Consider the following 10,720-nt stretch of genomic DNA (forward strand, 5'->3'; position numbering starts at 1 on the left):
ATTACTGTAAGCCTAGTTATTTATTAAAAAAGTTTGGGTCTACCTCGGTATTTTATTGCAGAAATCAAAAATTGATAACCCTTAAAACCCTTTATTGGTAGCGGCAAAATACTTGCCATCATACTTAAAACAAAAACGAATCTACAATAAGAATTACATTTCAAAATCGAACGAGTAGAACAAACGTCAAAATGGTTAAGACGCTGACAACACCCAATGGCCTTGACGCTAGCGTACAGGTATACTGTCTATTCGTATGGGAGTAAGTGAGAGCGCGATGTCACTAAAAGAGAGCGGCTAGGTACGAAAAGTATGGAAAAATATTGAAATAAAATATAAAGATGCATTGTTTGTGCAAAATGTTTCGTTAGTGTTTTAGATATATATATTTTTGTTATTGTAATATTAATTAAAGACAACTGTGAATTACTAATTGAACGACATAGAAATGTTAAATGACGAACTCGAGACCAATCTTTGCATTTTTTTTCTATCGAGCCGATTTTATTAAATTGTGTATTGAGTATGGCTCTGTTCGTTGAAATATAATGATTATAATGAATAATAACATATAATTTACTTACCTTACTAAAACTAGTAGTTTGAAGTTAAGCGACACAATTTATCCTAATTGCAATACGAAAATAAGTTGACCGAGACGTAAAATCAACTCACCAATCTTTGGCAGAGAGTAAAATGCAAATGTTTCCCGTAGTTAGATCTCGTTTTTCACCCTTTCATCAAATAAATACCGGTAAATGGATAAATACTAAGATATAAAATCAAACACTAGGTATTGCCATTACCATTGCATTTATTGACTTGGATAACAGATTGTAGACATTGATTATTTACATGAGATTTCTACAGTTCGGATATACTACGACCGCTTAAGCCAAAGATACACTAGGAAATATATACATACATATGTATATCATGTGTCGGCAATCAGTTAAAAGGCCTCACTTATCACATTTTGGCGACACGCATATGTCGATCGATATTTCGATAGTGGTCGATCGATGATGATAGCGGTGATCTGACGAAGTCTTGAGACTTCCCGGAAGTACATGTGACATACAGGAGTCACACGACTACCACACACGAGACATTCTCGAGAGCTAGCCAGCAGGGTTAGCACATGATTGCCGCGAGAGTATGTCGCCGCGAGATAGACTACCCGTCCTTGTGTCATTTATACAGTTAGAGGAAGACGTGTGATCTATCTCGCGGCGACATACTCCCGCGGCAATCATGTGCTAGGCCTACAGGGTAGCCGAATGGCACAAACGCTCACGAAACGAAACGCTAGTAGATATCGCTCTTGCGTATTGACGCGACAGAGCCGGACTGCCTTTCGCGGCGTTTCGTTTTCGTTTCGCGTCGCAGCAATGCCATTCGGCTACGGCACCATGCAGACATGCCGAGCGAAACAAACCTTGCGCCGCTGCCACTTTGCTGGCTATACACGGACTCATTCTTCCCCTAGTGTATATCTGACCCTCTAGCACAACTTGCCTTGTCGCGCGCGAGTCCATACATCAAGCGCGACTTCAAGTATGGACTCGCGCGCTAGTACAAGTGCACACAAGTGCACAGACACTTGCAATAATAATATCACTCTTTGGAGGCCACAAAAATATGTATCAAATAAGATATATAGTGTACCCGACAGAATTTTTGCGGCTTTATTTGAGTAACATCTAGATAAAATATAGGAAGATCATATCATCCCATACATTAAAATGCGACCGCCTAAGAACGGCGTTGACATAGATTTATGGCTCGAAACTGACACCTAACGCCAATCTACAAATAATCGATGGCAACAAGGCATTTTTTTGTGGCGCCATCTATGTGTGGTTTGTGTATGCGCGTTCTTAGGCGGTCCCTTTTAATGTATGGGATAGTATGATCTTCTTATACTTAATCTATGGTAACATTATGATATGACTGCAGGTGACTAAATTAAAGGAAACCCAAATATTTGAATATACATTGGTTATCCGTATATTTTATACACAATACACCTATTCTATACAAGCCATACGAGTATAATACATTAAGCTCTTTGCCATATTTGATATGGAAAAGTTAACATAAATAAAAAGCCCTTAATATAATAATATTGTCTGAAGAATGAAACATGTACCTAAGTGGTTTATAAGTCAAGTCAACACAACAGTCTAAGTAATAATATTTTTCAACTGCTCGTATGCGATATACTGAGCAGTCGGAACCACAGAATTAGATTTAGATAGAAGAAACGAGTTCATTTATTTGTATGGCGGCCGAGCGTGTCAGATTTTGTACTGAAGTTGTTACTTGCCTGTGATTTTAAATATGTCTCAGGCCCTTGAGTGTTGATAAGTTTTATGTTGTTGCAATTAAATATCATGTAACGAGGCATTTTTAATGTTTTTGTTGACTTCAACTTACAAAAATTGACGCCCGAAAGCTGCAAGCTGCGATTAAAGACGGACAACTCAGTGGATTTCACTGAGTTCATTTGACACGCTAAGTAGATACGTTTGCTTGATCTATGGTATATATGACATCTGTGGTCGGAACCCAAGACGGTTGGCCAATCTTTGACTATGGTTATCAAGGGGTGCATATTTTATAGAGTACGAGTATCGAGACAACCCTCGCTGGTTTAGCGATGTTTTTAACCCCCGACGCAATAACGACGGGGTGTTATAAGTTTGACGTGTCTGTCTGTTTGTCTGTCTATGTGTGTGTCTGTCTGTGGCACCGTAGCTCCCGAACGGGTGAACCTATTTCGATTTAGTTTTTTTTTGTTTGAAAGCTGAGTTAGTCGGGAGTGTTCTTAGCCATGTTTCATGAAAATCGATCTACTATGTCGCGGTCGGGGGTTTTTTCAAAATTTCAATTTAACATAAATCATGTAATTTGTGATGTAAAATTAAAAGAAAACTTCATACGTCGCCAGGTCAAAAGCAACACCAAATATCTGGAAAACATTTGATGGATGGATTAAGTAGGGTATGCCAAAGAACCAACTCTTTAGAGCAACTATAAAATCTGCTCTTATTTAACCCGACGTATGCATTAAATACATTATAAATGCAGACAGTTTATTAAGTACCTTTTACAATATTTAAACAGACTTCTCAAAAGAGCAGTCTAATTAGATTACTACCATCCAAGAAATGATCTTCGATAGGTACAGTCAACCAATTGGAACTCTAGGCCACTGTAGAACTATGTCATAGAGACGTAAGAAATCTCTTACTGCTTGTCATTTTGACATCCCATATAACCATAATCGGTCGCCGTTCCTCAGCAATTCCCGTCAACTTTGTACAATGCCACGTCAGCAAATTTTAATTGATCCTATTTTGTTACCAACATTTAGTAATATAATTCGACTTTCGTAAGATATATACAGGATAATTGTTATAATTAAGAAAATATAGATACTAGAGAACCTTAATGACGAAATAAAACTTAATAAAATCTCATTTTATCAACAAAATCTTGGTAACAAAATAGGAATTAATAAAAACAAATTTAACTTTTCCCTTAATTTTTGTACAAAGTTGACGGGAATTGCTGTCCTACGCAAATCCACCTATTTTGTGTACACACAGGTCTTCGGGTCTCAATGCTTAGTCGCAGTACGGTCGACGTTTAGTCGCGGCGACCCAAATGGGGACGATTGGTAACAGGCACAAATGGTCACAAAAGTGACAGAAGTGTGCACTACGCGTGCACACATTGTTACCGTTTGGCGACTACTTTCCCAAAATCATTCGTTCATTTCATTCTTTTCAAATGGCGACTGTCAGAGACGTCAAAGTAAAAAAGAAATAAAATCATTTGACATTAAAATGTAATGGCGTAAGAATTTGTTAAAGATAAATATTGTTTGCATTTGTAATATAATGTGGGCTAATTACCATGGCCAATTAAATTGCTCGAGTGATTTCATAAAATAAGTCTAAATTTATCAACGCGCCATCAATTTACCTCAGTTTAACCAGTAATAATATTATTGACTACTCGGTGTTTGCGTGTTATGTATATTGATTGGTGAAGTTTTAGTGCTCCGGTGCATATACTATACTGAAATAATAAAAATAATGCCTAGAAAACCAATAAAGTTGTTCAAATATGGATTAAGACGGTAATATTCCATGTAAAAAACAGTCGCCAAACGGTCACCAAACGGTCGACAAACGGGTGCAAAATGGTCGCAGCGTACACGCGTGACCGAAAGCAGTGAATATTTATTGGATTTTCAAAATGGCTAATGTATTCACTTTTTCCAGGTATTCTCAAACTTTATAAACAATTAAATATGCCGTCGTACTCAGTTGTCCTCACTAAAGAAGATTAAAAAAAAATTGTAACGTGCGTACCGAGCTGCTGGGTTGTAAAGGATCGGGGATCATATTATTATGGTCTTCTATAGAGCAACTAATATTTTGCGGCATTTCACAATTGACACTTGTTGAAGTAGTCTTCATTAATATTACTATCAACATTCATTTCAGCGATCTGTACTTCTTTTGTCAAGATTTTTGTATAGCACTTATCTATACATCTACAAGTTTGTAATGTTAAAGAGACATAAATAAAACGTAGTAGAGTAAATAATGTGTTTTTTTTTGTAACCCAAACAAAATACTTGTAGATACGAGTGCGGAAAAGAGGAAAATCGATACGAGTAGCGATAAATTAATACACGATCGAAGGGAGTGTTTTAAATCGACACGAGTTGTGAATGTCCTTTTCGCACGTGTATCGTACGACGATTTTCAGTACCTAAATCTAAGCTAAGAGTTTCGACCAGACAAGAAATGAATCATTGCTTGATTTGCTCGCACTACTGCGTTAAAAAAAGCAGCATCTGTACTGAAAAAAACTATCATTGCGCAACAGAAATTCTATTAATATCACAGTAAATAGGTACTCTATTTCATTTGATTCCTACTTTTATTGTGTAAAGCAACACTACATTTCATTTTTATCAATAAGAATTAAAAATTATACATTTAATACATTAAGTAACTATAAAGTGCTTATCTATTTGTATTATCATTCTGCACTTTTCTTAACTTTCCCACATTTCTATAAAATGTCGAAGAGTGCTTAAATGGTCGTCGTCGTTTATTATTATTTAATTCGCTCATATTTAAATGATTCAAAGCAACCAGTCCACAACTTCACAAGACAGTTTGAGAAACCTTCGTATTTCAGATTGTCATTTGCGGATACAGTGGTTTAGGAGCAGTTCGGTAATCAGACCTACACATGTGTGTACAAATTCTGTCAATGTCACTGTCAGAAACCGTTCTGACAGTGACAATGACAGCCACAAATTCGTCCACATGTTGTTACCGTTATGTGTGCAAACGTCGACTAATAAAGTGTCGTTAAAAGTCATTCTGACAGTGACATTGACAGCCACAAATTCGTACACATTTTGTTACCGTAACGAGTGCACACGACGACTACATTTTGTTCTTGTATCAATACGGTCGCATTGTTTGCACGACGTTACCACGCGTTATGTCACATTTGACAGTTAGTTACTGATTTGAAAATTTTGCGACTGAAATGGTTGTATGGGATGGTTGTAGAGTGGCCTAGGGTTCCAATTGGTTGACTGTACGGTCACGGGCTTTAATTGTTGATCCATTTCTAGCTCATTTTATACTGGACATCTCATAGTTAATCATAGTTAAGCTATGACGTTCCAGTATAAAACGAGCTAGAAGTGGATCAACAATTAAAGTCCGTGACTGTACCTACAGATATAGTGCGAGAAGATTTGTTTGCCTTCGTATTGTTACGGAAACGTACGAATGTATACAAGAGTTGTGTGTTGTTTTTGTAAATAAAAAAAAAAAAAAAAAAAAAAAAAAAAAAAGATGTACTGACATTGATGGAACTAGCATGACAAATACGAACGTTTCCGGAAAAATACGAAGGAAACCCTTTTCGCATTACATCTGTATGTATATGTTTAAAATATGAATAAGAATCATTTAAGGTGAATCCGGGCAATACCGACTACATCAAATTTTGGCCATTTTAGAAAATTATCAATTGTATTTTTGGACGTTAGTTTGAAATTTTAGGAAGTTTTATTTCGTCATTAAGGTTCTTTATTTAGTATCTATATTTTCTTAATTATAACAATTATCCTGTATATATCTTACGAAAGTCGACTTATATTACTAAATTTTAATGTTGGTAACAAAATAGGATCAATTAAAATTTGCTGACGTGGCTATGTAGGTACAAACTTTTTGAGAACTGCTGATTAACTTTATGTAATTACCCGAATTCACTCCTCTTAAGTAATATAATGATATACAAGATTTTAACAACTATGACAATGGAATGTTTATTTTGGTACAATTCTTACATTTTTATATTAAAATACTATTAATTTCTTGGTGCAGTAAAATTATGAAAAAATAAGCTAATCAACAGTTTTTGCGCACTCACAACCGTTAAACACAAAAAGTTAAAATAATCTGTATAATTGTAAAGTTTCACCGCGTATAACGGTATTTATAACGCTACTGACGTCTTGGCGGTACAGACCATGAATGCTATCCCTTTCGCTCTAGCCGCACGTAAGGTCTATGTGGTACAGACCACAGGCTACATACGTTATGCGTCTGATTATAGTGTGCGTCTGCACACAGGCGCGCGCCAGCGCCGCCGGATTCGAAAAGCGAGCAAGCAAATTTTTTGAAAGCTTTAAGGGGCTGACAGCACCCAATTGCGCAAAATTGTTGTTACTTGCGCAGTTTTTAGGACAAACTATGAGTTTTAGTAAAGCAAGTAAGTTATATTTCAATGAACATAGCCGTACTCGATAAACGATTTAATGAAATCGGCTCGATAGAAAAAAATTGCAAAGATTGGTCTCGAGTTCGTCATGAAACGGTTCTATCGTGTCGTTCAATTATTCACTTAGTTGTCTTTAATTAAAATTACAATAACAAAAATATACATATCTAAAACACTAACCAAAGACATATGTAACTCCGTATAGACGGATAAGGTCTTAGAAAAAAACGTACCTCAAAGCCATAGAGAAACAGGTACGGTGGCCTAGATGGCGTTACACCTTTGGGGAACGCTCGGCTAGATGGCGCTAATATTAATATTTGACATTTTAACACATATCAAGCTAACAATATGGGCCAAATTGTCAAAACCGAGGATCAAAGGTTTTAAGCTTGTGTCGAGAGATGACACATTTTACTTTGACGGTAACTCTCTATAATACTCGATCCTCTTTGCACTAACGAAACATATTGCACAAATAATGCATCTTTCTATTTTATCTTAATATTTTTCCGTCCTTTTCGTACCTAGCCGCCCTCTTTTAGTGACATCGCGCTCTCACTTACTCCCATACGAATAGACAGTGTGCGCTAGCGTCAAGGCCATTGGGTGTTGTCAGCGTCTTAAGTGTTTATATATTCTACATTGGATTCCTTTGACATAATGATTGAAAGTGATAATGTAATGTTTGCCAGATTATCATTAGTCATAATTCTGAAACTGTTCACTTTTCAGGGTTTTCATTAAGGTCATCTATAGATAGGTTAGGTTTGTTTATGGCAATCCTGAAAAGATATGCGTTTCTGTGAAAAACCAAACTATGAATAACGAAAATGTGGACAAACGATACATTATGACTTAAGACTTTATGGGAACCAATAGCACAGTATAATAAATAGTACTAATATGCTTCGAAGGGTTAAGACCGTCACGTATTGTGGTTTAAGGTTTAATGTGGATAAAACCGCCATAGAGCAAGCACTTTGATATTCGTATACGTACGTAAGGGTACCCTTATAGACGATCTTATCCCACATTTATCTTACATTGTTTTCAGTTTTTTCCCGCCATGATATGTCAATCCATAACACACATGTGTTATAATAAATTCAGACCATAGAGGAATAAGTAAGGGAAGTTGTAACTCCATACATCAGTAAATGCGGGTTATTTGTATAGGCATAGTTAAGTGACATCTATATAGCAAAAATCACGCGTCAACTAGCGTAAATTATCAGTACTGCTACTTGTCAATAGATGTCGCGACGAACGAAGAGTCTAATGCTCAACAATTTTTAGCTACTATTACAATACGTCACTACTTTGAAAAAATCTCGTATCTCACGCTGCTCCCCAAAGTTAAAACGCAGTAAGTCTATATGCATTCCATACATACTTACTACAATTTTCTTTTAATTGACAGACGAAGATACAAGTTTTTTTAAAAGTAGTGACGAATAGTATTATTCAGTATTCTGTTTTCAATTCCTTCTTTTTTTTTTAATACCACGTCGGTGGCAAACAGGTATACGGCCCGCTTGATGGAAAGCGGTCACCGCAACCTATGGATGCCCGCAACTCAAGGGGTGTCACGTGCGCGTTGCCGACCCATTAGAAACTTGTACACTCCTTTTTTGAAGGACCCCATACTGTAGTTCATCGGGAATACCTCGACAGGGAGCTCATTCCACAGCCGGAGCGTTCGTGGAAGGAAATTCCTCTGAAACCGTACGGTGCGCGACCATTTAGGTTGTAAGGTGTGTGGATGAGCGCCCTGTTTCCTATTGTCTGTTTGTAATATAAGTTGTAAACTGTTCTAATATTAAATTTTTGGCAGACGAGACACTGTTGCCACCTAGTATCGGGTAGTGGTACTGATAAAACACGCTATTTGACGCGTGATTGTCGCTAGATGTCACTTAACTATGCCTATACAAATAACCAGCATTTACTGATGTATGGAGTTACAACTTCCCTTACTTATTCCGCTATGATTCAGACTTAGATAAGGAGATATGCAATGACTCTTAAAATTTAAAATACATTCAAGAGTTTTGGTCTCAATATCATTGGGGTACTTATAGGGTTGCAAAAAAACGGTTTTTTTTCTGGCTTGAAAAAAAAACCGTGAAAAAAAACAGTTTCTTTCTGATCATGTTTTTTTCTAAAGTACGAATCTCAAAATTTGCAAAGCAATTAATAATTTTATACAGTTTTTTAGACTTAATGTTAACTATTAAACACATTTAATCAAATAATTTTAATCTCTGGTCTTATAAAAGTAACATTTACTAAATCTGTAGTTGGTAGTTATCACTATGTAAATAGTGATAACTACCAACTACAGATTTGTTGGCAACACCACTACCTCTCCGCGTTGCACGTCGCATCGGGGATTTCCCAATAAACGTTTGTATACTGAATGTTAATCGAATTAAAATGTACGTTATTATTATTTAAGCACGTTACAACTCACGAAAAACCGTTATTGTCGAATTATTTGTTCATCTGAAAAAAAAAACATATTTAGGAAAAAAGCAAGGGTGCTCGGTTTTTTTCAAAATTCTGAAAAAAAAAACATTTGTTTTTTTTTCTATTTGCAACCCTAGGTACTTATTAATTTTACGCAGTATTGCAATAAATATAATTAGGCGATATTGTAAACATTACTAATTAACGACTACGGACATTTAAAAATGTATTTATATAATCTAATGCAATATTTTAATATCCCTGTTGCTATACCTATTTTATGTTAGGTATCTCCTTGTAACAATGAGATTTCATATCCACCTCTAAGTATATAAAAGAGTTAACACTGTGACAAATATCAGTAATATGCATCATGATATTGTTTTTCCCCTCACTAACTCGGAAACACATGTTTTGTCCTTTAATACCAGCGGGTAAAAACGCATTTTATCCACTAGTGGGTAAAGTAATTTGACCTTGAATAAAGTCAAATTAACTGCTTTAAAATTGATAAAAGTAGGTGAATCTAGTAATAAAGATGATTTACCACCTGTGGAACTACTGGAACATTTTTTGCGTTGTAGTTTCCTCGCTATAGTGAGGGGAAAAGTTTTGTGTTACACTCGGGTGCAAATGTATTTTACTTCTCGTGTGCTAAAAACTCGCAAGTTCAGGATTCTATTCTCGAACCACTCGCTTCGCTCGTGGTTCAACTATAGAATCCTTTCACTTGCTCGTTTTTCAATTCCACACTCGGCGTTGAAATACAACTTTACCCCCTTGTATAACAAATAACTATTATCTATAAGACAAAATCATACTATTATCATATCAGTAACAAACTTTTATTTGTAATAAGTACTTCAAACTTCTTGTCTTGTATACACTTAAGGGACCGGCTACATCTAAGAGACGCATGTCCTGAGGTGCGGAACGGACGTCCGCGCCACGCCGCCTGAATGTAATTCAAAAAACGTCTCCTCAGTACATTTTGTATAGGAAGGACGTAAGACGCACCCCCAGGCGGCGGAGACGTTCGTTGCGCGCCCCGAGACATGCGTCTTATGAGTGTGGATGGTCCCTAAAAGGAAACGCGGTACGAAAACAGAGTTATGGTGAAATAACCTTAAGTTACATACTCATTTTCTCTGTAACATTAAGGGCCAGTGACATCAGTTGCAAGAAGTCTATGGAAATTCCCATACAAAAAAAATACCTACCAAACGTACCAAACGCTAAATTCGGTGACAGACGGTTTGACGCAAGTCGCAACAGACCCAAAAACAAGGAAACATTCAAGATGGTATTTTAATCAGACATAAAATATAAACACCGTATAACAAAACCATTTAAATATGAACATATCTTTCATTTCATATATATACACAAAACTGATATTATTTCATGAAAATCA

The sequence above is a fragment of the Leguminivora glycinivorella genome, chromosome Z, assembly GCF_023078275.1.
Source record: "Leguminivora glycinivorella isolate SPB_JAAS2020 chromosome Z, LegGlyc_1.1, whole genome shotgun sequence".
NCBI lineage: Eukaryota > Metazoa > Arthropoda > Insecta > Lepidoptera > Tortricidae > Leguminivora > Leguminivora glycinivorella.